At 48.1% G+C, this 20,931-nt stretch overlaps 61 non-coding genes across 61 annotated transcripts; all 61 read right to left on the bottom strand.

Annotated features, from left to right (window-relative positions):
- Nucleotides 1-76: 76 nt before the first annotated feature.
- Nucleotides 77-195, bottom strand: LOC142878306 (5S ribosomal RNA). Its single transcript, XR_012924579.1, has one exon. It is a non-coding gene; the product is annotated as a 5S ribosomal RNA (ribosomal RNA).
- A 218-nt stretch (nt 196-413) lies between these two features.
- LOC142877969 (5S ribosomal RNA) lies at nt 414-532 on the bottom strand. Its single transcript, XR_012924256.1, has one exon. It is a non-coding gene; the product is annotated as a 5S ribosomal RNA (ribosomal RNA).
- A 218-nt stretch (nt 533-750) lies between these two features.
- On the bottom strand, nt 751-869 carry LOC142877968 (5S ribosomal RNA). The gene has a single exon (XR_012924255.1). It is a non-coding gene; the product is annotated as a 5S ribosomal RNA (ribosomal RNA).
- A 229-nt stretch (nt 870-1,098) lies between these two features.
- Nucleotides 1,099-1,217, bottom strand: LOC142878405 (5S ribosomal RNA). The gene has a single exon (XR_012924674.1). It is a non-coding gene; the product is annotated as a 5S ribosomal RNA (ribosomal RNA).
- Nucleotides 1,218-1,443: 226 nt separating this feature from the next.
- On the bottom strand, nt 1,444-1,562 carry LOC142877967 (5S ribosomal RNA). Its single transcript, XR_012924254.1, has one exon. It is a non-coding gene; the product is annotated as a 5S ribosomal RNA (ribosomal RNA).
- A 229-nt stretch (nt 1,563-1,791) lies between these two features.
- Nucleotides 1,792-1,910, bottom strand: LOC142877966 (5S ribosomal RNA). The gene has a single exon (XR_012924253.1). It is a non-coding gene; the product is annotated as a 5S ribosomal RNA (ribosomal RNA).
- Nucleotides 1,911-2,136: 226 nt separating this feature from the next.
- On the bottom strand, nt 2,137-2,255 carry LOC142877965 (5S ribosomal RNA). The gene has a single exon (XR_012924252.1). It is a non-coding gene; the product is annotated as a 5S ribosomal RNA (ribosomal RNA).
- Nucleotides 2,256-2,481: 226 nt separating this feature from the next.
- LOC142878757 (5S ribosomal RNA) lies at nt 2,482-2,600 on the bottom strand. The gene has a single exon (XR_012925004.1). It is a non-coding gene; the product is annotated as a 5S ribosomal RNA (ribosomal RNA).
- A 229-nt stretch (nt 2,601-2,829) lies between these two features.
- On the bottom strand, nt 2,830-2,948 carry LOC142877963 (5S ribosomal RNA). The gene has a single exon (XR_012924250.1). It is a non-coding gene; the product is annotated as a 5S ribosomal RNA (ribosomal RNA).
- Nucleotides 2,949-3,174: 226 nt separating this feature from the next.
- LOC142877962 (5S ribosomal RNA) lies at nt 3,175-3,293 on the bottom strand. The gene has a single exon (XR_012924249.1). It is a non-coding gene; the product is annotated as a 5S ribosomal RNA (ribosomal RNA).
- Nucleotides 3,294-3,511: 218 nt separating this feature from the next.
- On the bottom strand, nt 3,512-3,630 carry LOC142877961 (5S ribosomal RNA). The gene has a single exon (XR_012924248.1). It is a non-coding gene; the product is annotated as a 5S ribosomal RNA (ribosomal RNA).
- A 229-nt stretch (nt 3,631-3,859) lies between these two features.
- On the bottom strand, nt 3,860-3,978 carry LOC142877960 (5S ribosomal RNA). Its single transcript, XR_012924247.1, has one exon. It is a non-coding gene; the product is annotated as a 5S ribosomal RNA (ribosomal RNA).
- A 230-nt stretch (nt 3,979-4,208) lies between these two features.
- Nucleotides 4,209-4,327, bottom strand: LOC142877959 (5S ribosomal RNA). The gene has a single exon (XR_012924246.1). It is a non-coding gene; the product is annotated as a 5S ribosomal RNA (ribosomal RNA).
- A 229-nt stretch (nt 4,328-4,556) lies between these two features.
- Nucleotides 4,557-4,675, bottom strand: LOC142878341 (5S ribosomal RNA). Its single transcript, XR_012924612.1, has one exon. It is a non-coding gene; the product is annotated as a 5S ribosomal RNA (ribosomal RNA).
- Nucleotides 4,676-4,901: 226 nt separating this feature from the next.
- Nucleotides 4,902-5,020, bottom strand: LOC142878635 (5S ribosomal RNA). The gene has a single exon (XR_012924892.1). It is a non-coding gene; the product is annotated as a 5S ribosomal RNA (ribosomal RNA).
- A 229-nt stretch (nt 5,021-5,249) lies between these two features.
- Nucleotides 5,250-5,368, bottom strand: LOC142877958 (5S ribosomal RNA). The gene has a single exon (XR_012924245.1). It is a non-coding gene; the product is annotated as a 5S ribosomal RNA (ribosomal RNA).
- Nucleotides 5,369-5,594: 226 nt separating this feature from the next.
- On the bottom strand, nt 5,595-5,713 carry LOC142877957 (5S ribosomal RNA). Its single transcript, XR_012924244.1, has one exon. It is a non-coding gene; the product is annotated as a 5S ribosomal RNA (ribosomal RNA).
- A 226-nt stretch (nt 5,714-5,939) lies between these two features.
- LOC142877956 (5S ribosomal RNA) lies at nt 5,940-6,058 on the bottom strand. Its single transcript, XR_012924243.1, has one exon. It is a non-coding gene; the product is annotated as a 5S ribosomal RNA (ribosomal RNA).
- Nucleotides 6,059-6,276: 218 nt separating this feature from the next.
- On the bottom strand, nt 6,277-6,395 carry LOC142877955 (5S ribosomal RNA). The gene has a single exon (XR_012924242.1). It is a non-coding gene; the product is annotated as a 5S ribosomal RNA (ribosomal RNA).
- A 229-nt stretch (nt 6,396-6,624) lies between these two features.
- Nucleotides 6,625-6,743, bottom strand: LOC142877953 (5S ribosomal RNA). Its single transcript, XR_012924241.1, has one exon. It is a non-coding gene; the product is annotated as a 5S ribosomal RNA (ribosomal RNA).
- A 226-nt stretch (nt 6,744-6,969) lies between these two features.
- LOC142878202 (5S ribosomal RNA) lies at nt 6,970-7,088 on the bottom strand. The gene has a single exon (XR_012924480.1). It is a non-coding gene; the product is annotated as a 5S ribosomal RNA (ribosomal RNA).
- A 234-nt stretch (nt 7,089-7,322) lies between these two features.
- Nucleotides 7,323-7,441, bottom strand: LOC142878204 (5S ribosomal RNA). The gene has a single exon (XR_012924482.1). It is a non-coding gene; the product is annotated as a 5S ribosomal RNA (ribosomal RNA).
- A 229-nt stretch (nt 7,442-7,670) lies between these two features.
- On the bottom strand, nt 7,671-7,789 carry LOC142877951 (5S ribosomal RNA). The gene has a single exon (XR_012924239.1). It is a non-coding gene; the product is annotated as a 5S ribosomal RNA (ribosomal RNA).
- Nucleotides 7,790-8,006: 217 nt separating this feature from the next.
- Nucleotides 8,007-8,125, bottom strand: LOC142877950 (5S ribosomal RNA). The gene has a single exon (XR_012924238.1). It is a non-coding gene; the product is annotated as a 5S ribosomal RNA (ribosomal RNA).
- A 230-nt stretch (nt 8,126-8,355) lies between these two features.
- Nucleotides 8,356-8,474, bottom strand: LOC142877949 (5S ribosomal RNA). The gene has a single exon (XR_012924237.1). It is a non-coding gene; the product is annotated as a 5S ribosomal RNA (ribosomal RNA).
- A 218-nt stretch (nt 8,475-8,692) lies between these two features.
- On the bottom strand, nt 8,693-8,811 carry LOC142877948 (5S ribosomal RNA). The gene has a single exon (XR_012924236.1). It is a non-coding gene; the product is annotated as a 5S ribosomal RNA (ribosomal RNA).
- Nucleotides 8,812-9,028: 217 nt separating this feature from the next.
- Nucleotides 9,029-9,147, bottom strand: LOC142877947 (5S ribosomal RNA). The gene has a single exon (XR_012924235.1). It is a non-coding gene; the product is annotated as a 5S ribosomal RNA (ribosomal RNA).
- Nucleotides 9,148-9,376: 229 nt separating this feature from the next.
- LOC142877946 (5S ribosomal RNA) lies at nt 9,377-9,495 on the bottom strand. Its single transcript, XR_012924234.1, has one exon. It is a non-coding gene; the product is annotated as a 5S ribosomal RNA (ribosomal RNA).
- A 217-nt stretch (nt 9,496-9,712) lies between these two features.
- Nucleotides 9,713-9,831, bottom strand: LOC142877945 (5S ribosomal RNA). The gene has a single exon (XR_012924233.1). It is a non-coding gene; the product is annotated as a 5S ribosomal RNA (ribosomal RNA).
- A 226-nt stretch (nt 9,832-10,057) lies between these two features.
- Nucleotides 10,058-10,176, bottom strand: LOC142877944 (5S ribosomal RNA). The gene has a single exon (XR_012924232.1). It is a non-coding gene; the product is annotated as a 5S ribosomal RNA (ribosomal RNA).
- A 217-nt stretch (nt 10,177-10,393) lies between these two features.
- Nucleotides 10,394-10,512, bottom strand: LOC142877943 (5S ribosomal RNA). Its single transcript, XR_012924231.1, has one exon. It is a non-coding gene; the product is annotated as a 5S ribosomal RNA (ribosomal RNA).
- A 229-nt stretch (nt 10,513-10,741) lies between these two features.
- On the bottom strand, nt 10,742-10,860 carry LOC142877942 (5S ribosomal RNA). Its single transcript, XR_012924230.1, has one exon. It is a non-coding gene; the product is annotated as a 5S ribosomal RNA (ribosomal RNA).
- Nucleotides 10,861-11,089: 229 nt separating this feature from the next.
- Nucleotides 11,090-11,208, bottom strand: LOC142877940 (5S ribosomal RNA). Its single transcript, XR_012924228.1, has one exon. It is a non-coding gene; the product is annotated as a 5S ribosomal RNA (ribosomal RNA).
- Nucleotides 11,209-11,434: 226 nt separating this feature from the next.
- Nucleotides 11,435-11,553, bottom strand: LOC142877939 (5S ribosomal RNA). Its single transcript, XR_012924227.1, has one exon. It is a non-coding gene; the product is annotated as a 5S ribosomal RNA (ribosomal RNA).
- Nucleotides 11,554-11,779: 226 nt separating this feature from the next.
- LOC142877938 (5S ribosomal RNA) lies at nt 11,780-11,898 on the bottom strand. The gene has a single exon (XR_012924226.1). It is a non-coding gene; the product is annotated as a 5S ribosomal RNA (ribosomal RNA).
- Nucleotides 11,899-12,127: 229 nt separating this feature from the next.
- On the bottom strand, nt 12,128-12,246 carry LOC142877937 (5S ribosomal RNA). The gene has a single exon (XR_012924225.1). It is a non-coding gene; the product is annotated as a 5S ribosomal RNA (ribosomal RNA).
- A 226-nt stretch (nt 12,247-12,472) lies between these two features.
- LOC142877936 (5S ribosomal RNA) lies at nt 12,473-12,591 on the bottom strand. The gene has a single exon (XR_012924224.1). It is a non-coding gene; the product is annotated as a 5S ribosomal RNA (ribosomal RNA).
- A 229-nt stretch (nt 12,592-12,820) lies between these two features.
- Nucleotides 12,821-12,939, bottom strand: LOC142877935 (5S ribosomal RNA). The gene has a single exon (XR_012924223.1). It is a non-coding gene; the product is annotated as a 5S ribosomal RNA (ribosomal RNA).
- Nucleotides 12,940-13,164: 225 nt separating this feature from the next.
- LOC142878471 (5S ribosomal RNA) lies at nt 13,165-13,283 on the bottom strand. The gene has a single exon (XR_012924738.1). It is a non-coding gene; the product is annotated as a 5S ribosomal RNA (ribosomal RNA).
- A 226-nt stretch (nt 13,284-13,509) lies between these two features.
- LOC142877934 (5S ribosomal RNA) lies at nt 13,510-13,628 on the bottom strand. The gene has a single exon (XR_012924222.1). It is a non-coding gene; the product is annotated as a 5S ribosomal RNA (ribosomal RNA).
- A 229-nt stretch (nt 13,629-13,857) lies between these two features.
- LOC142877933 (5S ribosomal RNA) lies at nt 13,858-13,976 on the bottom strand. The gene has a single exon (XR_012924221.1). It is a non-coding gene; the product is annotated as a 5S ribosomal RNA (ribosomal RNA).
- A 226-nt stretch (nt 13,977-14,202) lies between these two features.
- LOC142877932 (5S ribosomal RNA) lies at nt 14,203-14,321 on the bottom strand. The gene has a single exon (XR_012924220.1). It is a non-coding gene; the product is annotated as a 5S ribosomal RNA (ribosomal RNA).
- Nucleotides 14,322-14,550: 229 nt separating this feature from the next.
- Nucleotides 14,551-14,669, bottom strand: LOC142877931 (5S ribosomal RNA). The gene has a single exon (XR_012924219.1). It is a non-coding gene; the product is annotated as a 5S ribosomal RNA (ribosomal RNA).
- Nucleotides 14,670-14,898: 229 nt separating this feature from the next.
- LOC142877929 (5S ribosomal RNA) lies at nt 14,899-15,017 on the bottom strand. Its single transcript, XR_012924217.1, has one exon. It is a non-coding gene; the product is annotated as a 5S ribosomal RNA (ribosomal RNA).
- A 226-nt stretch (nt 15,018-15,243) lies between these two features.
- LOC142877928 (5S ribosomal RNA) lies at nt 15,244-15,362 on the bottom strand. The gene has a single exon (XR_012924216.1). It is a non-coding gene; the product is annotated as a 5S ribosomal RNA (ribosomal RNA).
- Nucleotides 15,363-15,591: 229 nt separating this feature from the next.
- On the bottom strand, nt 15,592-15,710 carry LOC142877927 (5S ribosomal RNA). Its single transcript, XR_012924215.1, has one exon. It is a non-coding gene; the product is annotated as a 5S ribosomal RNA (ribosomal RNA).
- A 226-nt stretch (nt 15,711-15,936) lies between these two features.
- Nucleotides 15,937-16,055, bottom strand: LOC142877926 (5S ribosomal RNA). The gene has a single exon (XR_012924214.1). It is a non-coding gene; the product is annotated as a 5S ribosomal RNA (ribosomal RNA).
- A 230-nt stretch (nt 16,056-16,285) lies between these two features.
- On the bottom strand, nt 16,286-16,404 carry LOC142877925 (5S ribosomal RNA). Its single transcript, XR_012924213.1, has one exon. It is a non-coding gene; the product is annotated as a 5S ribosomal RNA (ribosomal RNA).
- Nucleotides 16,405-16,633: 229 nt separating this feature from the next.
- Nucleotides 16,634-16,752, bottom strand: LOC142877924 (5S ribosomal RNA). Its single transcript, XR_012924212.1, has one exon. It is a non-coding gene; the product is annotated as a 5S ribosomal RNA (ribosomal RNA).
- Nucleotides 16,753-16,978: 226 nt separating this feature from the next.
- On the bottom strand, nt 16,979-17,097 carry LOC142877923 (5S ribosomal RNA). The gene has a single exon (XR_012924211.1). It is a non-coding gene; the product is annotated as a 5S ribosomal RNA (ribosomal RNA).
- Nucleotides 17,098-17,327: 230 nt separating this feature from the next.
- On the bottom strand, nt 17,328-17,446 carry LOC142877922 (5S ribosomal RNA). The gene has a single exon (XR_012924210.1). It is a non-coding gene; the product is annotated as a 5S ribosomal RNA (ribosomal RNA).
- Nucleotides 17,447-17,668: 222 nt separating this feature from the next.
- On the bottom strand, nt 17,669-17,787 carry LOC142878183 (5S ribosomal RNA). Its single transcript, XR_012924462.1, has one exon. It is a non-coding gene; the product is annotated as a 5S ribosomal RNA (ribosomal RNA).
- Nucleotides 17,788-18,017: 230 nt separating this feature from the next.
- On the bottom strand, nt 18,018-18,136 carry LOC142877739 (5S ribosomal RNA). Its single transcript, XR_012924035.1, has one exon. It is a non-coding gene; the product is annotated as a 5S ribosomal RNA (ribosomal RNA).
- Nucleotides 18,137-18,365: 229 nt separating this feature from the next.
- Nucleotides 18,366-18,484, bottom strand: LOC142877921 (5S ribosomal RNA). Its single transcript, XR_012924209.1, has one exon. It is a non-coding gene; the product is annotated as a 5S ribosomal RNA (ribosomal RNA).
- A 218-nt stretch (nt 18,485-18,702) lies between these two features.
- LOC142877920 (5S ribosomal RNA) lies at nt 18,703-18,821 on the bottom strand. The gene has a single exon (XR_012924208.1). It is a non-coding gene; the product is annotated as a 5S ribosomal RNA (ribosomal RNA).
- Nucleotides 18,822-19,050: 229 nt separating this feature from the next.
- Nucleotides 19,051-19,169, bottom strand: LOC142877917 (5S ribosomal RNA). The gene has a single exon (XR_012924206.1). It is a non-coding gene; the product is annotated as a 5S ribosomal RNA (ribosomal RNA).
- A 226-nt stretch (nt 19,170-19,395) lies between these two features.
- On the bottom strand, nt 19,396-19,514 carry LOC142877916 (5S ribosomal RNA). Its single transcript, XR_012924205.1, has one exon. It is a non-coding gene; the product is annotated as a 5S ribosomal RNA (ribosomal RNA).
- Nucleotides 19,515-19,743: 229 nt separating this feature from the next.
- LOC142877915 (5S ribosomal RNA) lies at nt 19,744-19,862 on the bottom strand. The gene has a single exon (XR_012924204.1). It is a non-coding gene; the product is annotated as a 5S ribosomal RNA (ribosomal RNA).
- A 226-nt stretch (nt 19,863-20,088) lies between these two features.
- On the bottom strand, nt 20,089-20,207 carry LOC142877914 (5S ribosomal RNA). Its single transcript, XR_012924203.1, has one exon. It is a non-coding gene; the product is annotated as a 5S ribosomal RNA (ribosomal RNA).
- A 230-nt stretch (nt 20,208-20,437) lies between these two features.
- LOC142877913 (5S ribosomal RNA) lies at nt 20,438-20,556 on the bottom strand. The gene has a single exon (XR_012924202.1). It is a non-coding gene; the product is annotated as a 5S ribosomal RNA (ribosomal RNA).
- Nucleotides 20,557-20,785: 229 nt separating this feature from the next.
- LOC142877912 (5S ribosomal RNA) lies at nt 20,786-20,904 on the bottom strand. The gene has a single exon (XR_012924201.1). It is a non-coding gene; the product is annotated as a 5S ribosomal RNA (ribosomal RNA).
- Nucleotides 20,905-20,931: the final 27 nt, after the last annotated feature.

The raw sequence follows: 20,931 nt of genomic DNA, 5'->3' as shown, positions 1-20,931 counted from the left end.
CGGCAGCAAAAAACAGTTTGTCTTGTGATTTCCTCACAAAGTTGCACGTGGAAACAGCACCCCTGCCGGGACAAAAAGCTTACGGCACCTGGTATTCCCAGGCGGTCTCCCATCCAAGTACTAACCAGGCCCGACCCTGCTTAGCTTCCGAGATCAGACGAGACCGGGCGTTCTCAGGGTGGTATGGCCGTAAGCGAGAGACGCTGTTGCAAACAGGCCTTATAAACCTGCAGCATGGAGGAAGTGCACCTTGCCTATGAAGCCGTGCATGTGGTGTTCATTTATTCATTCATTCATTTAGTTAGTTAGTTAGTTTGTGAGTTTGTTTAAATGAACCGGCAGCAAAAAACAGTTTGTCTTGTGATTTCCTCATAAAGTTGCACGTGGAAACAGCACCCCCTGCCGGGACAAAAAGCTTACGGCACCTGGTATTCCCAGGCGGTCTCCCATCCAAGTACTAACCAGGCCCGACCCTGCTTAGCTTCCGAGATCAGACGAGATCGGGCGTTCTCAGGGTGGTATGGCCGTAAGCGAGAGACGCTGTTGCAAACAGGCCTTATAAACCTGCAGCATGGAGGAAGTGCACCTTGCCTATGAAGCCGTGCATGTGGTGTTCATTTATTCATTCATTCATTTAGTTAGTTAGTTAGTTTGTGAGTTTGTTTAAATGAACCGGCAGCAAAAAACAGTTTGTCTTGTGATTTCCTCATAAAGTTGCACGTGGAAACAGCACCCCCTGCCGGGACAAAAAGCTTACGGCACCTGGTATTCCCAGGCGGTCTCCCATCCAAGTACTAACCAGGCCCGACCCTGCTTAGCTTCCGAGATCAGACGAGATCGGGCGTTCTCAGGGTGGTATGGCCGTAAGCGAGAGACGCTGTTGCAAACAGGCCTTATAAACCTGCAGCATGGAGGAAGTGCACCTTGCCTATGAAGCCGTGCATGTGGTGTTCATTTATTCATTCATTCATTCATTCATTTAGTTAGTTAGTTAGTTAGTTTGTGAGTTTGTTTAAATGAACCGCCAGCAAAAAACAGTTTGTCTTGTGATTTCCTCACAAAGTTGCACGTGGAAACAGCACCCCTGCCGGGACAAAAAGGTTACGGCACCTGGTATTCCCAGGCGGTCTCCCATCCAAGTACTAACCAGGCCCGACCCTGCTTAGCTTCCGAGATCAGACGAGATCGGGCGTTCTCAGGGTGGTATGGCCGTAAGCGAGAGACGCTGTTGCAAACAGGCCTTATAAACCTGCAGCATGGAGGAAGTGCACCTTGCCTATGAAGCCGTGCATGTGGTGTTCATTTATTCATTCATTCATTTAGTTAGTTAGTTAGTTAGTTAGTTTGTGAGTTTGTTTAAATGAACCGGCAGCAAAAAACAGTTTGTCTTGTGATTTCCTCATAAAGTTGCACGTGGAAACAGCACCCCCTGCCGGGACAAAAAGCTTACGGCACCTGGTATTCCCAGGCGGTCTCCCATCCAAGTACTAACCAGGCCCGACCCTGCTTAGCTTCCGAGATCAGACGAGATCGGGCGTTCTCAGGGTGGTATGGCCGTAAGCGAGAGACGCTGTTGCAAACAGGCCTTATAAACCTGCAGCATGGAGGAAGTGCACCTTGCCTATGAAGCCGTGCATGTGGTGTTCATTTATTCATTCATTCATTCATTCATTTAGTTAGTTAGTTAGTTAGTTTGTGAGTTTGTTTAAATGAACCGCCAGCAAAAAACAGTTTGTCTTGTGATTTCCTCACAAAGTTGCACGTGGAAACAGCACCCCTGCCGGGACAAAAAGCTTACGGCACCTGGTATTCCCAGGCGGTCTCCCATCCAAGTACTAACCAGGCCCGACCCTGCTTAGCTTCCGAGATCAGACGAGATCGGGCGTTCTCAGGGTGGTATGGCCGTAAGCGAGAGACGCTGTTGCAAACAGGCCTTATAAACCTGCAGCATGGAGGAAGTGCACCTTGCCTATGAAGCCGTGCATGTGGTGTTCATTTATTCATTCATTCATTTAGTTAGTTAGTTAGTTAGTTAGTTTGTGAGTTTGTTTAAATGAACCGGCAGCAAAAAACAGTTTGTCTTGTGATTTCCTCATAAAGTTGCACGTGGAAACAGCACCCCCTGCCGGGACAAAAAGCTTACGGCACCTGGTATTCCCAGGCGGTCTCCCATCCAAGTACTAACCAGGCCCGACCCTGCTTAGCTTCCGAGATCAGACGAGATCGGGCGTTCTCAGGGTGGTATGGCCGTAAGCTAGAGACGCTGTTGCAAACAGGCCTTATAAACCTGCAGCATGGAGGAAGTGCACCTTGCCTATGAAGCCGTGCATGTGGTGTTCATTTATTCATTCATTCATTTAGTTAGTTAGTTAGTTAGTTAGTTTGTGAGTTTGTTTAAATGAACCGGCAGCAAAAAACAGTTTGTCTTGTGATTTCCTCATAAAGTTGCACGTGGAAACAGCACCCCCTGCCGGGACAAAAAGCTTACGGCACCTGGTATTCCCAGGCGGTCTCCCATCCAAGTACTAACCAGGCCCGACCCTGCTTAGCTTCCGAGTTCAGACGAGATCGGGCGTTCTCAGGGTGGTATGGCCGTAAGCGAGAGACGCTGTTGCAAACAGGCCTTATAAACCTGCAGCATGGAGGAAGTGCACCTTGCCTATGAAGCCGTGCATGTGGTGTTCATTTATTCATTCATTCATTCATTCATTTAGTTAGTTAGTTAGTTAGTTTGTGAGTTTGTTTAAATGAACCGCCAGCAAAAAACAGTTTGTCTTGTGATTTCCTCACAAAGTTGCACGTGGAAACAGCACCCCTGCCGGGACAAAAAGCTTACGGCACCTGGTATTCCCAGGCGGTCTCCCATCCAAGTACTAACCAGGCCCGACCCTGCTTAGCTTCCGAGATCAGACGAGATCGGGCGTTCTCAGGGTGGTATGGCCGTAAGCGAGAGACGCTGTTGCAAACAGGCCTTATAAACCTGCAGCATGGAGGAAGTGCACCTTGCCTATGAAGCCGTGCATGTGGTGTTCATTTATTCATTCATTCATTTAGTTAGTTAGTTAGTTAGTTAGTTTGTGAGTTTGTTTAAATGAACCGGCAGCAAAAAACAGTTTGTCTTGTGATTTCCTCATAAAGTTGCACGTGGAAACAGCACCCCCTGCCGGGACAAAAAGCTTACGGCACCTGGTATTCCCAGGCGGTCTCCCATCCAAGTACTAACCAGGCCCGACCCTGCTTAGCTTCCGAGATCAGACGAGATCGGGCGTTCTCAGGGTGGTATGGCCGTAAGCGAGAGACGCTGTTGCAAACAGGCCTTATAAACCTGCAGCATGGAGGAAGTGCACCTTGCCTATGAAGCCGTGCATGTGGTGTTCATTTATTCATTCATTCATTTAGTTAGTTAGTTAGTTTGTGAGTTTGTTTAAATGAACCGGCAGCAAAAAACAGTTTGTCTTGTGATTTCCTCATAAAGTTGCACGTGGAAACAGCACCCCCTGCCGGGACAAAAAGCTTACGGCACCTGGTATTCCCAGGCGGTCTCCCATCCAAGTACTAACCAGGCCCGACCCTGCTTAGCTTCCGAGATCAGACGAGATCGGGCGTTCTCAGGGTGGTATGGCCGTAAGCGAGAGACGCTGTTGCAAACAGGCCTTATAAACCTGCAGCATGGAGGAAGTGCACCTTGCCTATGAAGCCGTGCATGTGGTGTTCATTTATTCATTCATTCATTCATTCATTTAGTTAGTTAGTTAGTTAGTTTGTGAGTTTGTTTAAATGAACCGCCAGCAAAAAACAGTTTGTCTTGTGATTTCCTCACAAAGTTGCACGTGGAAACAGCACCCCTGCCGGGACAAAAAGCTTACGGCACCTGGTATTCCCAGGCGGTCTCCCATCCAAGTACTAACCAGGCCCGACCCTGCTTAGCTTCCGAGATCAGACGAGATCGGGCGTTCTCAGGGTGGTATGGCCGTAAGCGAGAGACGCTGTTGCAAACAGGCCTTATAAACCTGCAGCATGGAGGAAGTGCACCTTGCCTATGAAGCCGTGCATGTGGTGTTCATTTATTCATTCATTCATTCATTCATTTAGTTAGTTAGTTAGTTAGTTTGTGAGTTTGTTTAAATGAACCGGCAGCAAAAAACAGTTTGTCTTGTGATTTCCTCATAAAGTTGCACGTGGAAACAGCACCCCCTGCCGGGACAAAAAGCTTACGGCACCTGGTATTCCCAGGCGGTCTCCCATCCAAGTACTAACCAGGCCCGACCCTGCTTAGCTTCCGAGATCAGACGAGATCGGGCGTTCTCAGGGTGGTATGGCCGTAAGCGAGAGACGCTGTTGCAAACAGGCCTTATAAACCTGCAGCATGGAGGAAGTGCACCTTGCCTATGAAGCCGTGCATGTGGTGTTCATTTATTCATTCATTCATTCATTCATTTAGTTAGTTAGTTAGTTAGTTTGTGAGTTTGTTTAAATGAACCGCCAGCAAAAAACAGTTTGTCTTGTGATTTCCTCACAAAGTTGCACGTGGAAACAGCACCCCTGCCGGGACAAAAAGCGTACGGCACCTGGTATTCCCAGGCGGTCTCCCATCCAAGTACTAACCAGGCCCGACCCTGCTTAGCTTCCGAGATCAGACGAGATCGGGCGTTCTCAGGGTGGTATGGCCGTAAGCGAGAGACGCTGTTGCAAACAGGCCTTATAAACCTGCAGCATGGAGGAAGTGCACCTTGCCTATGAAGCCGTGCATGTGGTGTTCATTTATTCATTCATTCATTTAGTTAGTTAGTTAGTTAGTTAGTTTGTGAGTTTGTTTAAATGAACCGGCAGCAAAAAACAGTTTGTCTTGTGATTTCCTCATAAAGTTGCACGTGGAAACAGCACCCCCTGCCGGGACAAAAAGCTTACGGCACCTGGTATTCCCAGGCGGTCTCCCATCCAAGTACTAACCAGGCCCGACCCTGCTTAGCTTCCGAGTTCAGACGAGATCGGGCGTTCTCAGGGTGGTATGGCCGTAAGCGAGAGACGCTGTTGCAAACAGGCCTTATAAACCTGCAGCATGGAGGAAGTGCACCTTGCCTATGAAGCCGTGCATGTGGTGTTCATTTATTCATTCATTCATTCATTCATTTAGTTAGTTAGTTAGTTAGTTTGTGAGTTTGTTTAAATGAACCGCCAGCAAAAAACAGTTTGTCTTGTGATTTCCTCACAAAGTTGCACGTGGAAACAGCACCCCTGCCGGGACAAAAAGCTTACGGCACCTGGTATTCCCAGGCGGTCTCCCATCCAAGTACTAACCAGGCCCGACCCTGCTTAGCTTCCGAGATCAGACGAGATCGGGCGTTCTCAGGGTGGTATGGCCGTAAGCGAGAGACGCTGTTGCAAACAGGCCTTATAAACCTGCAGCATGGAGGAAGTGCACCTTGCCTATGAAGCCGTGCATGTGGTGTTCATTTATTCATTCATTCATTTAATTAGTTAGTTAGTTAGTTAGTTTGTGAGTTTGTTTAAATGAACCGGCAGCAAAAAACAGTTTGTCTTGTGATTTCCTCATAAAGTTGCACGTGGAAACAGCACCCCCTGCCGGGACAAAAAGCTTACGGCACCTGGTATTCCCAGGCGGTCTCCCATCCAAGTACTAACCAGGCCCGACCCTGCTTAGCTTCCGAGATCAGACGAGATCGGGCGTTCTCAGGGTGGTATGGCCGTAAGCGAGAGACGCTGTTGCAAACAGGCCTTATAAACCTGCAGCATGGAGGAAGTGCACCTTGCCTATGAAGCCGTGCATGTGGTGTTCATTTATTCATTCATTCATTTAGTTAGTTAGTTAGTTAGTTAGTTTGTGAGTTTGTTTAAATGAACCGGCAGCAAAAAACAGTTTGTCTTGTGATTTCCTCATAAAGTTGCACGTGGAAACAGCACCCCCTGCCGGGACAAAAAGCTTACGGCACCTGGTATTCCCAGGCGGTCTCCCATCCAAGTACTAACCAGGCCCGACCCTGCTTAGCTTCCGAGATCAGACGAGATCGGGCGTTCTCAGGGTGGTATGGCCGTAAGCGAGAGACGCTGTTGCAAACAGGCCTTATAAACCTGCAGCATGGAGGAAGTGCACCTTGCCTATGAAGCCGTGCATGTGGTGTTCATTTATTCATTCATTCATTTAGTTAGTTAGTTAGTTTGTGAGTTTGTTTAAATGAACCGGCAGCAAAAAACAGTTTGTCTTGTGATTTCCTCATAAAGTTGCACGTGGAAACAGCACCCCCTGCCGGGACAAAAAGCTTACGGCACCTGGTATTCCCAGGCGGTCTCCCATCCAAGTACTAACCAGGCCCGACCCTGCTTAGCTTCCGAGATCAGACGAGATCGGGCGTTCTCAGGGTGGTATGGCCGTAAGCGAGAGACGCTGTTGCAAACAGGCCTTATAAACCTGCAGCATGGAGGAAGTGCACCTTGCCTATGAAGCCGTGCATGTGGTGTTCATTTATTCATTCATTCATTCATTCATTTAGTTAGTTAGTTAGTTAGTTTGTGAGTTTGTTTAAATGAACCGCCAGCAAAAAACAGTTTGTCTTGTGATTTCCTCACAAAGTTGCACGTGGAAACAGCACCCCTGCCGGGACAAAAAGCTTACGGCACCTGGTATTCCCAGGCGGTCTCCCATCCAAGTACTAACCAGGCCCGACCCTGCTTAGCTTCCGAGATCAGACGAGATCGGGCGTTCTCAGGGTGGTATGGCCGTAAGCGAGAGACGCTGTTGCAAACAGGCCTTATAAACCTGCAGCATGGAGGAAGTGCACCTTGCCTATGAAGCCGTGCATGTGGTGTTCATTTATTCATTCATTCATTTAGTTAGTTAGTTAGTTAGTTAGTTTGTGAGTTTGTTTAAATGAACCGGCAGCAAAAAACAGTTTGTCTTGTGATTTCCTCATAAAGTTGCACGTGGAAACAGCACCCCCTGCTGGGACAAAAAGCTTACGGCACCTGGTATTCCCAGGCGGTCTCCCATCCAAGTACTAACCAGGCCCGTCCCTGCTTAGCTTCCGAGATCAGACGAGATCGGGCGTTCTCAGGGTGGTATGGCCGTAAGCGAGAGACGCTGTTGCAAACAGGCCTTATAAACCTGCAGCATGGAGGAAGTGCACCTTGCCTATGAAGCCGTGCATGTGGTGTTCATTTATTCATTTATTCATTCATTCATTTAGTTAGTTAGTTAGTTAGTTAGTTTGTGAGTTTGTTTAAATGAACCGGCAGCAAAAAACAGTTTGTCTTGTGATTTCCTCATAAAGTTGCACGTGGAAACAGCACCCCCTGCCGGGACAAAAAGCTTACGGCACCTGATATTCCCAGGCGGTCTCCCATCCAAGTACTAACCAGGCCCGACCCTGCTTAGCTTCCGAGATCAGACGAGATCGGGCGTTCTCAGGGTGGTATGGCCGTAAGCGAGAGACGCTGTTGCAAACAGGCCTTATAAACCTGCAGCATGGAGGAAGTGCACCTTGCCTATGAAGCCGTGCATGTGGTGTTCATTTATTCATTCATTCATTCATTCATTTAGTTAGTTAGTTAGTTAGTTTGTGAGTTTGTTTAAATGAACCGCCAGCAAAAAACAGTTTGTCTTGTGATTTCCTCACAAAGTTGCACGTGGAAACAGCACCCCTGCCGGGACAAAAAGCTTACGGCACCTGGTATTCCCAGGCGGTCTCCCATCCAAGTACTAACCAGGCCCGACCCTGCTTAGCTTCCGAGATCAGACGAGATCGGGCGTTCTCAGGGTGGTATGGCCGTAAGCGAGAGACGCTGTTGCAAACAGGCCTTATAAACCTGCAGCATGGAGGAAGTGCACCTTGCCTATGAAGCCGTGCATGTGGTGTTCATTTATTCATTCATTCATTTAGTTAGTTAGTTAGTTTGTGAGTTTGTTTAAATGAACCGGCAGCAAAAAACAGTTTGTCTTGTGATTTCCTCACAAAGTTGCACGTGGAAACAGCACCCCTGCCGGGACAAAAAGCTTACGGCACCTGGTATTCCCAGGCGGTCTCCCATCCAAGTACTAACCAGGCCCGACCCTGCTTAGCTTCCGAGATCAGACGAGATCGGGCGTTCTCAGGGTGGTATGGCCGTAAGCGAGAGACGCTGTTGCAAACAGGCCTTATAAACCTGCAGCATGGAGGAAGTGCACCTTGCCTATGAAGCCGTGCATGTGGTGTTCATTTATTCATTCATTCATTTAGTTAGTTAGTTAGTTAGTTAGTTAGTTTGTGAGTTTGTTTAAATGAACCGGCAGCAAAAAACAGTTTGTCTTGTGATTTCCTCATAAAGTTGCACGTGGAAACAGCACCCCCTGCCGGGACAAAAAGCTTACGGCACCTGGTATTCCCAGGCGGTCTCCCATCCAAGTACTAACCAGGCCCGACCCTGCTTAGCTTCCGAGATCAGACGAGATCGGGCGTTCTCAGGGTGGTATGGCCGTAAGCGAGAGACGCTGTTGCAAACAGGCCTTATAAACCTGCAGCATGGAGGAAGTGCACCTTGCCTATGAAGCCGTGCATGTGGTGTTCATTTATTCATTCATTCATTTAGTTAGTTAGTTAGTTTGTGAGTTTGTTTAAATGAACCGGCAGCAAAAAACAGTTTGTCTTGTGATTTCCTCATAAAGTTGCACGTGGAAACAGCACCCCCTGCCGGGACAAAAAGCTTACGGCACCTGGTATTCCCAGGCGGTCTCCCATCCAAGTACTAACCAGGCCCGACCCTGCTTAGCTTCCGAGATCAGACGAGATCGGGCGTTCTCAGGGTGGTATGGCCGTAAGCGAGAGACGCTGTTGCAAACAGGCCTTATAAACCTGCAGCATGGAGGAAGTGCACCTTGCCTATGAAGCCGTGCATGTGGTGTTCATTTATTCATTCATTCATTTAGTTAGTTAGTTAGTTTGTGAGTTTGTTTAAATGAACCGGCAGCAAAAAACAGTTTGTCTTGTGATTTCCTCATAAAGTTGCACGTGGAAACAGCACCCCTGCCGGGACAAAAAGCTTACGGCACCTGGTATTCCCAGGCGGTCTCCCATCCAAGTACTAACCAGGCCCGACCCTGCTTAGCTTCCGAGATCAGACGAGATCGGGCGTTCTCAGGGTGGTATGGCCGTAAGCGAGAGACGCTGTTGCAAACAGGCCTTATAAACCTGCAGCATGGAGGAAGTGCACCTTGCCTATGAAGCCGTGCATGTGGTGTTCATTTATTCATTCATTCATTCATTCATTTAGTTAGTTAGTTAGTTAGTTTGTGAGTTTGTTTAAATGAACCGCCAGCAAAAAACAGTTTGTCTTGTGATTTCCTCACAAAGTTGCACGTGGAAACAGCACCCCTGCCGGGACAAAAAGCTTACGGCACCTGGTATTCCCAGGCGGTCTCCCATCCAAGTACTAACCAGGCCCGACCCTGCTTAGCTTCCGAGATCAGACGAGATCGGGCGTTCTCAGGGTGGTATGGCCGTAAGCGAGAGACGCTGTTGCAAACAGGCCTTATAAACCTGCAGCATGGAGGAAGTGCACCTTGCCTATGAAGCCGTGCATGTGGTGTTCATTTATTCATTCATTCATTTAGTTAGTTAGTTAGTTTGTGAGTTTGTTTAAATGAACCGGCAGCAAAAAACAGTTTGTCTTGTGATTTCCTCACAAAGTTGCACGTGGAAACAGCACCCCTGCCGGGACAAAAAGCTTACGGCACCTGGTATTCCCAGGCGGTCTCCCATCCAAGTACTAACCAGGCCCGACCCTGCTTAGCTTCCGAGATCAGACGAGATCGGGCGTTCTCAGGGTGGTATGGCCGTAAGCGAGAGACGCTGTTGCAAACAGGCCTTATAAACCTGCAGCATGGAGGAAGTGCACCTTGCCTATGAAGCCGTGCATGTGGTGTTCATTTATTCATTCATTCATTTAGTTAGTTAGTTAGTTAGTTAGTTTGTGAGTTTGTTTAAATGAACCGGCAGCAAAAAACAGTTTGTCTTGTGATTTCCTCATAAAGTTGCACGTGGAAACAGCACCCCCTGCCGGGACAAAAAGCTTACGGCACCTGGTATTCCCAGGCGGTCTCCCATCCAAGTACTAACCAGGCCCGACCCTGCTTAGCTTCCGAGATCAGACGAGATCGGGCGTTCTCAGGGTGGTATGGCCGTAAGCGAGAGACGCTGTTGCAAACAGGCCTTATAAACCTGCAGCATGGAGGAAGTGCACCTTGCCTATGAAGCCGTGCATGTGGTGTTCATTTATTCATTCATTCATTTAGTTAGTTAGTTAGTTTGTGAGTTTGTTTAAATGAACCGGCAGCAAAAAACAGTTTGTCTTGTGATTTCCTCATAAAGTTGCACGTGGAAACAGCACCCCTGCCGGGACAAAAAGCTTACGGCACCTGGTATTCCCAGGCGGTCTCCCATCCAAGTACTAACCAGGCCCGACCCTGCTTAGCTTCCGAGATCAGACGAGATCGGGCGTTCTCAGGGTGGTATGGCCGTAAGCGAGAGACGCTGTTGCAAACAGGCCTTATAAACCTGCAGCATGGAGGAAGTGCACCTTGCCTATGAAGCCGTGCATGTGGTGTTCATTTATTCATTCATTCATTCATTCATTTAGTTAGTTAGTTAGTTAGTTTGTGAGTTTGTTTAAATGAACCGCCAGCAAAAAACAGTTTGTCTTGTGATTTCCTCACAAAGTTGCACGTGGAAAAAGCACCCCTGCCGGGACAAAAAGCTTACGGCACCTGGTATTCCCAGGCGGTCTCCCATCCAAGTACTAACCAGGCCCGACCCTGCTTAGCTTCCGAGATCAGACGAGATCGGGCGTTCTCAGGGTGGTATGGCCGTAAGCGAGAGACGCTGTTGCAAACAGGCCTTATAAACCTGCAGCATGGAGGAAGTGCACCTTGCCTATGAAGCCGTGCATGTGGTGTTCATTTATTCATTCATTCATTCATTTAGTTAGTTAGTTAGTTAGTTAGTTTGTGAGTTTGTTTAAATGAACCGCCAGCAAAAAACAGTTTGTCTTGTGATTTCCTCACAAAGTTGCACGTGGAAACAGCACCCCTGCCGGGACAAAAAGCTTACGGCACCTGGTATTCCCAGGCGGTCTCCCATCCAAGTACTAACCAGGCCCGACCCTGCTTAGCTTCCGAGATCAGACGAGATCGGGCGTTCTCAGGGTGGTATGGCCGTAAGCGAGAGACGCTGTTGCAAACAGGCCTTATAAACCTGCAGCATGGAGGAAGTGCACCTTGCCTATGAAGCCGTGCATGTGGTGTTCATTTATTCATTCATTCATTTAGTTAGTTAGTTAGTTAGTTAGTTTGTGAGTTTGTTTAAATGAACCGGCAGCAAAAAACAGTTTGTCTTGTGATTTCCTCATAAAGTTGCACGTGGAAACAGCACCCCCTGCCGGGACAAAAAGCTTACGGCACCTGGTATTCCCAGGCGGTCTCCCATCCAAGTACTAACCAGGCCCGACCCTGCTTAGCTTCCGAGATCAGACGAGATCGGGCGTTCTCAGGGTGGTATGGCCGTAAGCGAGAGACGCTGTTGCAAACAGGCCTTATAAACCTGCAGCATGGAGGAAGTGCACCTTGCCTATGAAGCCGTGCATGTGGTGTTCATTTATTCATTCATTCATTCATTCATTTAGTTAGTTAGTTAGTTTGTGAGTTTGTTTAAATGAACCGGCAGCAAAAAACAGTTTGTCTTGTGATTTCCTCATAAAGTTGCACGTGGAAACAGCACCCCCTGCCGGGACAAAAAGCTTACGGCACCTGGTATTCCCAGGCGGTCTCCCATCCAAGTACTAACCAGGCCCGACCCTGCTTAGCTTCCGAGATCAGACGAGATCGGGCGTTCTCAGGGTGGTATGGCCGTAAGCGAGAGACGCTGTTGCAAACAGGCCTTATAAACCTGCAGCATGGAGGAAGTGCACCTTGCCTATGAAGCCGTGCATGTGGTGTTCATTTATTCATTCATTCATTCATTCATTTAGTTAGTTAGTTAGTTAGTTTGTGAGTTTGTTTAAATGAACCGCCAGCAAAAAACAGTTTGTCTTGTGATTTCCTCACAAAGTTGCACGTGGAAACAGCACCCCTGCCGGGACAAAAAGCTTACGGCACCTGGTATTCCCAGGCGGTCTCCCATCCAAGTACTAACCAGGCCCGACCCTGCTTAGCTTCCGAGATCAGACGAGATCGGGCGTTCTCAGGGTGGTATGGCCGTAAGCGAGAGACACTGTTGCAAACAGGCCTTATAAACCTGCAGCATGGAGGAAGTGCACCTTGCCTATGAAGCCGTGCATGTGGTGTTCATTTATTCATTCATTCATTTAGTTAGTTAGTTAGTTAGTTAGTTTGTGAGTTTGTTTAAATGAACCGGCAGCAAAAAACAGTTTGTCTTGTGATTTCCTCATAAAGTTGCACGTGGAAACAGCACCCCCTGCCGGGACAAAAAGCTTACGGCACCTGGTATTCCCAGGCGGTCTCCCATCCAAGTACTAACCAGGCCCGACCCTGCTTAGCTTCCGAGATCAGACGAGATCGGGCGTTCTCAGGGTGGTATGGCCGTAAGCGAGAGACGCTGTTGCAAACAGGCCTTATAAACCTGCAGCATGGAGGAAGTGCACCTTGCCTATGAAGCCGTGCATGTGGTGTTCATTTATTCATTCATTCATTCATTCATTTAGTTAGTTAGTTAGTTAGTTTGTGAGTTTGTTTAAATGAACCGCCAGCAAAAAACAGTTTGTCTTGTGATTTCCTCACAAAGTTGCACGTGGAAACAGCACCCCTGCCGGGACAAAAAGCTTACGGCACCTGGTATTCCCAGGCGGTCTCCCATCCAAGTACTAACCAGGCCCGACCCTGCTTAGCTTCCGAGATCAGACGAGATCGGGCGTTCTCAGGGTGGTATGGCCGTAAGCGAGAGACGCTGTTGCAAACAGGCCTTATAAACCTGCAGCATGGAGGAAGTGCACCTTGCCTATGAAGCCGTGCATGTGGTGTTCATTTATTCATTCATTCATTTAGTTAGTTAGTTAGTTAGTTAGTTTGTGAGTTTGTTTAAATGAACCGGCAGCAAAAAACAGTTTGTCTTGTGATTTCCTCACAAAGTTGCACGTGGAAACAGCACCCCTGCCGGGACAAAAAGCTTACGGCACCTGGTATTCCCAGGCGGTCTCCCATCCAAGTACTAACAAGGCCCGACCCTGCTTAGCTTCCGAGATCAGACGAGATCGGGCGTTCTCAGGGTGGTATGGCCGTAAGCGAGAGACGCTGTTGCAAACAGGCCTTATAAACCTGCAGCATGGAGGAAGTGCACCTTGCCTATGAAGCCGTGCATGTGGTGTTCATTTATTCATTCATTCATTTAGTTAGTTAGTTAGTTAGTTAGTTTGTGAGTTTGTTTAAATGAACCGGCAGCAAAAAACAGTTTGTCTTGTGATTTCCTCATAAAGTTGCATGTGGAAACAGCACCCCCTGCCGGGACAAAAAGCTTACGGCACCTGGTATTCCCAGGCGGTCTCCCATCCAAGTACTAACCAGGCCCGACCCTGCTTAGCTTCCGAGATCAGACGAGATCGGGCGTTCTCAGGGTGGTATGGCCGTAAGCGAGAGACGCTGTTGCAAACAGGCCTTATAAACCTGCAGCATGGAGGAAGTGCACCTTGCCTATGAAGCCGTGCATGTGGTGTTCATTTATTCATTCATTCATTCATTCATTTAGTTAGTTAGTTAGTTAGTTTGTGAGTTTGTTTAAATGAACCGGCAGCAAAAAACAGTTTGTCTTGTGATTTCCTCACAAAGTTGCACGTGGAAACAGCACCCCTGCCGGGACAAAAAGCTTACGGCACCTGGTATTCCCAGGCGGTCTCCCATCCAAGTACTAACCAGGCCCGACCCTGCTTAGCTTCCGAGATCAGACGAGATCGGGCGTTCTCAGGGTGGTATGGCCGTAAGCGAGAGACGCTGTTGCAAACAGGCCTTATAAACCTGCAGCATGGAGGAAGTGCACCTTGCCTATGAAGCCGTGCATGTGGTGTTCATTTATTCATTCATTCATTTAGTTAGTTAGTTAGTTAGTTAGTTTGTGAGTTTGTTTAAATGAACCGGCAGCAAAAAACAGTTTGTCTTGTGATTTCCTCATAAAGTTGCACGTGGAAACAGCACCCCCTGCCGGGACAAAAAGCTTACGGCACCTGGTATTCCCAGGCGGTCTCCCATCCAAGTACTAACCAGGCCCGACCCTGCTTAGCTTCCGAGATCAGACGAGATCGGGCGTTCTCAGGGTGGTATGGCCGTAAGCGAGAGACGCTGTTGCAAACAGGCCTTATAAACCTGCAGCATGGAGGAAGTGCACCTTGCCTATGAAGCCGTGCATGTGGTGTTCATTTATTCATTCATTCATTCATTCATTTAGTTAGTTAGTTAGTTAGTTTGTGAGTTTGTTTAAATGAACCGGCAGCAAAAAACAGTTTGTCTTGTGATTTCCTCACAAAGTTGCACGTGGAAACAGCACCCCTGCCGGGACAAAAAGCTTACGGCACCTGGTATTCCCAGGCGGTCTCCCATCCAAGTACTAACCAGGCCCGACCCTGCTTAGCTTCCGAGATCAGACGAGATCGGGCGTTCTCAGGGTGGTATGGCCGTAAGCGAGAGACGCTGTTGCAAACAGGCCTTATAAACCTGCAGCATGGAGGAAGTGCACCTTGCCTATGAAGCCGTGCATGTGGTGTTCATTTATTCATTCATTCATTCATTCATTTAGTTAGTTAGTTAGTTAGTTTGTGAGTTTGTTTAAATGAACCGCCAGCAAAAAACAGTTTGTCTTGTGATTTCCTCACAAAGTTGCACGTGGAAACAGCACCCCTGCCGGGACAAAAAGCTTACGGCACCTGGTATTCCCAGGCGGTCTCCCATCCAAGTACTAACCAGGCCCGACCCTGCTTAGCTTCCGAGATCAGACGAGATCGGGCGTTCTCAGGGTGGTATGGCCGTAAGCGAGAGACACTGTTGCAAACAGGCCTTATAAACCTGCAGCATGGAGGAAGTGCACCTTGCCTATGAAGCCGTGCATGTGGTGTTCATTTATTCATTCATTCATTTAGTTAGTTAGTTAGTTAGTTAGTTTGTGAGTTTGTTTAAATGAACCGGCAGCAAAAAACAGTTTGTCTTGTGATTTCCTCATAAAGTTGCACGTGGAAACAGCACCCCCTGCCGGGACAAAAAGCTTACGGCACCTGGTATTCCCAGGCGGTCTCCCATCCAAGTACTAACCAGGCCCGACCCTGCTTAGCTTCCGAGATCAGACGAGATCGGGCGTTCTCAGGGTGGTATGGCCGTAAGCGAGAGACGCTGTTGCAAACAGGCCTTATAAACCTGCAGCATGGAGGAAGTGCACCTTGCCTATGAAGCCGTGCATGTGGTGTTCATTTATTCATTCATTCATTCATTCATTTAGTTAGTTAGTTAGTTAGTTTGTGAGTTTGTTTAAATGAACCGCCAGCAAAAAACAGTTTGTCTTGTGATTTCCTCACAAAGTTGCACGTGGAAACAGCACCCCTGCCGGGACAAAAAGCTTACGGCACCTGGTATTCCCAGGCGGTCTCCCATCCAAGTACTAACCAGGCCCGACCCTGCTTAGCTTCCGAGATCAGACGAGATCGGGCGTTCTCAGGGTGGTATGGCCGTAAGCGAGAGACGCTGTTGCAAACAGGCCTTATAAACCTGCAGCATGGAGGAAGTGCACCTTGCCTATGAAGCCGTGCATGTGGTGTTCATTTATTCATTCATTCATTTAGTTAGTTAGTTAGTTAGTTAGTTTGTGAGTTTGTTTAAATGAACCGGCAGCAAAAAACAGTTTGTCTTGTGATTTCCTCATAAAGTTGCACGTGGAAACAGCACCCCCTGCCGGGACAAAAAGCTTACGGCACCTGGTATTCCCAGGCGGTCTCCCATCCAAGTACTAACCAGGCCCGACCCTGCTTAGCTTCCGAGATCAGACGAGATCGGGCGTTCTCAGGGTGGTATGGCCGTAAGCGAGAGACGCTGTTGCAAACAGGCCTTATAAACCTGCAGCATGGAGGAAGTGCACCTTGCCTATGAAGCCGTGCATGTGGTGTTCATTTATTCATTCATTCATTCATTCATTTAGTTAGTTAGTTAGTTAGTTTGTGAGTTTGTTTAAATGAACCGGCAGCAAAAAACAGTTTGTCTTGTGATTTCCTCATAAAGTTGCACGTGGAAACAGCACCCCCTGCCGGGACAAAAAGCTTACGGCACCTGGTATTCCCAGGCGGTCTCCCATCCAAGTACTAACCAGGCCCGACCCTGCTTAGCTTCCGAGATCAGACGAGATCGGGCGTTCTCAGGGTGGTATGGCCGTAAGCGAGAGACGCTGTTGCAAACAGGCCTTATAAACCTGCAGCATGGAGGAAGTGCACCTTGCCTATGAAGCCGTGCATGTGGTGTTCATTTATTCATTCATTCATTCATTCATTTAGTTAGTTAGTTAGTTAGTTTGTGAGTTTGTTTAAATGAACCGGCAGCAAAAAACAGTTTGTCTTGTGATTTCCTCATAAAGTTGCACGTGGAAACAGCACCCCTGCCGGGACAAAAAGCTTACGGCACCTGGTATTCCCAGGCGGTCTCCCATCCAAGTACTAACCAGGCCCGACCCTGCTTAGCTTCCGAGATCAGACGAGATCGGGCGTTCTCAGGGTGGTATGGCCGTAAGCGAGAGACGCTGTTGCAAACAGGCCTTATAAACCTGCAGCATGGAGGAAGTGCACCTTGCCTATGAAGCCGTGCATGTGGTGTTCATTTATTCATTCATTCATTTAGTTAGTTAGTTAGTTAGTTAGTTTGTGAGTTTGTTTAAATGAACCGGCAGCAAAAAACAGTTTGTCTTGTGATTTCCTCATAAAGTTGCACGTGGAAACAGCACCCCCTGCCGGGACAAAAAGCTTACGGCACCTGGTATTCCCAGGCGGTCTCCCATCCAAGTACTAACCAGGCCCGACCCTGCTTAGCTTCCGAGATCAGACGAGATCGGGCGTTCTCAGGGTGGTATGGCCGTAAGCGAGAGACGCTGTTGCAAACAGGCCTTATAAACCTGCAGCATGGAGGAAGTGCACCTTGCCTATGAAGCCGTGCATGTGGTGTTCATTTATTCATTCATTCATTCATTCATTTAGTTAGTTAGTTAGTTAGTTTGTGAGTTTGTTTATATGAACCGCCAGCAAAAAACAGTTTGTCTTGTGATTTCCTCATAAAGTTGCACGTGGAAACAGCACCCCCTGCCGGGACAAAAAGCTTACGGCACCTGGTATTCCCAGGCGGTCTCCCATCCAAGTACTAACCAGGCCCGACCCTGCTTAGCTTCCGAGATCAGACGAGATCGGGCGTTCTCAGGGTGGTATGGCCGTAAGCGAGAGACGCTGATGCAAACAGGCCTTATAAACCTGCAGCATGGAGGAAGTGCACCTTGCCTATGAAGCCGTGCATGTGGTGTTCATTTATTCATTCATTCATTTAGTTAGTTAGTTAGTTAGTTTGTGAGTTTGTTTAAATGAACCGGCAGCAAAAAACAGTTTGTCTTGTGATTTCCTCATAAAGTTGCACGTGGAAACAGCACCCCCTGCCGGGACAAAAAGCTTACGGCACCTGGTATTCTCAGGCGGTCTCCCATCCAAGTACTAACCAGGCCCGACCCTGCTTAGCTTCCGAGATCAGACGAGATCGGGCGTTCTCAGGGTGGTATGGCCGTAAGCGAGAGACGCTGTTGCAAACAGGCCTTATAAACCTGCAGCATGGAGGAAGTGCACCTTGCCTATGAAGCCGTGCATGTGGTGTTCATTTATTCATTCATTCATTCATTCATTTAGTTAGTTAGTTAGTTAGTTTGTGAGTTTGTTTAAATGAACCGGCAGCAAAAAACAGTTTGTCTTGTGATTTCCTCATAAAGTTGCACGTGGAAACAGCACCCCCTGCCGGGACAAAAAGCTTACGGCACCTGGTATTCCCAGGCGGTCTCCCATCCAAGTACTAACCAGGCCCGACCCTGCTTAGCTTCCGAGATCAGATGAGATCGGGCGTTCTCAGGGTGGTATGGCCGTAAGCGAGAGACGCTGTTGCAAACAGGCCTTATAAACCTGCAGCATGGAGGAAGTGCACCTTGCCTATGAAGCCGTGCATGTGGTGTTCATTTATTCATTCATTCATTCATTCATTTAGTTAGTTAGTTAGTTAGTTTGTGAGTTTGTTTAAATGAACCGCCAGCAAAAAACAGTTTGTCTTGTGATTTCCTCACAAAGTTGCACGTGGAAACAGCACCCCTGCCGGGACAAAAAGCTTACGGCACCTGGTATTCCCAGGCGGTCTCCCATCCAAGTACTAACCAGGCCCGACCCTGCTTAGCTTCCGAGATCAGACGAGATCGGGCGTTCTCAGGGTGGTATGGCCGTAAGCGAGAGACGCTGTTGCAAACAGGCCTTATAAACCTGCAGCATGGAGGAAGTGCACCTTGCCTATGAAGCCGTGCATGTGGTGTTCATTTATTCATTCATTCATTTAGTTAGTTAGTTAGTTTGTGAGTTTGTTTAAATGAACCGGCAGCAAAAAACAGTTTGTCTTGTGATTTCCTCATAAAGTTGCACGTGGAAACAGCACCCCCTGCCGGGACAAAAAGCTTACGGCACCTGGTATTCCCAGGCGGTCTCCCATCCAAGTACTAACCAGGCCCGACCCTGCTTAGCTTCCGAGATCAGACGAGATCGGGCGTTCTCAGGGTGGTATGGCCGTAAGCGAGAGACGCTGTTGCAAACAGGCCTTATAAACCTGCAGCATGGAGGAAGTGCACCTTGCCTATGAAGCCGTGCATGTGGTGTTCATTTATTCATTCATTCATTCATTCATTTAGTTAGTTAGTTAGATAGTTTGTGAGTTTGTTTAAATGAACCGGCAGCAAAAAACAGTTTGTCTTGTGATTTCCTCATAAAGTTGCACGTGGAAACAGCACCCCTGCCGGGACAAAAAGCTTACGGCACCTGGTATTCCCAGGCGGTCTCCCATCCAAGTACTAACCAGGCCCGACCCTGCTTAGCTTCCGAGATCAGACGAGATCGGGCGTTCTCAGGGTGGTATGGCCGTAAGCGAGAGACGCTGTTGCAAACAGGCCTTATAAACCTGCAGCATGGAGGAAGTGCACCTTGCCTATGAAGCCGTGCATGTGGTGTTCATTTATTCATTCATTCATTTAGTTAGTTAGTTAGTTAGTTAGTTTGTGAGTTTGTTTAAATGAACCGGCAGCAAAAAACAGTTTGTCTTGTGATTTCCTCATAAAGTTGCACGTGGAAACAGCACCCCCTGCCGGGACAAAAAGCTTACGGCACCTGGTATTCCCAGGCGGTCTCCCATCCAAGTACTAACCAGGCCCGACCCTGCTTAGCTTCCGAGATCAGACGAGATCGGGCGTTCTCAGGGTGGTATGGCCGTAAGCGAGAGACGCTGTTGCAAACAGGCCTTATAAACCTGCAGCATGGAGGAAGTGCACCTTGCCTATGAAGCCGTGCATGTGGTGTTCATTTATTCATTCATTCATTCATTCATTTAGTTAGTTAGTTAGTTAGTTTGTGAGTTTGTTTAAATGAACCGCCAGCAAAAAACAGTTTGTCTTGTGATTTCCTCACAAAGTTGCACGTGGAAACAGCACCCCTGCCGGGACAAAAAGCTTACGGCACCTGGTATTCCCAGGCGGTCTCCCATCCAAGTACTAACCAGGCCCGACCCTGCTTAGCTTCCGAGATCAGACGAGATCGGGCGTTCTCAGGGTGGTATGGCCGTAAGCGAGAGACGCTGTTGCAAACAGGCCTTATAAACCTGCAGCATGGAGGAAGTGCACCTTGCCTATGAAGCCGTGCATGTGGTGTTCATTTATTCATTCATTCATTTAGTTAGTTAGTTAGTTAGTTAGTTTGTGAGTTTGTTTAAATGAACCGGCAGCAAAAAACAGTTTGTCTTGTGATTTCCTCATAAAGTTGCACGTGGAAACAGCACCCCCTGCCGGGACAAAAAGCTTACGGCACCTGGTATTCCCAGGCGGTCTCCCATCCAAGTACTAACCAGGCCCGACCCTGCTTAGCTTCCGAGATCAGACGAGATCGGGCGTTCTCAGGGTGGTATGGCCGTAAGCGAGAGACGCTGTTGCAAACAGGCCTTATAAACCTGCAGCATGGAGGAAGTGCACCTTGCCTATGAAGCCGTGCATGTGGTGTTCATTTATTCATTCATTCATTTAGTTAGTTAGTTAGTTTGTGAGTTAGTTTGTGAGTTTGTTTAAATGAACCGGCAGCAAAAAACAGTTTGTCTTGTGATTTCCTCATAAAGTTGCACGTGGAAACAGCACCCCCTGCCGGGACAAAAAGCTTACGGCACCTGGTATTCCCAGGCGGTCTCCCATCCAAGTACTAACCAGGCCCGACCCTGCTTAGCTTCCGAGATCAGACGAGATCGGGCGTTCTCAGGGTGGTATGGCCGTAAGCGAGAGACGCTGTTGCAAACAGGCCTTATAAACCTGCAGCATGGAGGAAGTGCACCTTGCCTATGAAGCCGTGCATGTGGTGTTCATTTATTCATTCATTCATTTAGTTAGTTAGTTAGTTTGTGAGTTAGTTTGTGAGTTTGTTTAAATGAACCGGCAGCAAAAAACAGTTTGTCTTGTGATTTCCTCATAAAGTTGCACGTGGAAACAGCACCCCTGCCGGGACAAAAAGCTTACGGCACCTGGTATTCCCAGGCGGTCTCCCATCCAAGTACTAACCAGGCCCGACCCTGCTTAGCTTCCGAGATCAGACGAGATCGGGCGTTCTCAGGGTGGTATGGCCGTAAGCGAGAGACGCTGTTGCAAACAGGCCTTA

The sequence above is a fragment of the Nelusetta ayraudi genome, unplaced genomic scaffold (assembly GCF_046127955.1).
Source record: "Nelusetta ayraudi isolate G7.1 ecotype Tasmania unplaced genomic scaffold, CSIRO-AGI_Nayr_v1 ptg000135l, whole genome shotgun sequence".
Lineage (NCBI taxonomy): Eukaryota > Metazoa > Chordata > Actinopteri > Tetraodontiformes > Monacanthidae > Nelusetta > Nelusetta ayraudi.
Note: the sequence above shows the minus strand (reverse complement) of the source record. Positions and strands in the feature narration are given on the sequence as shown.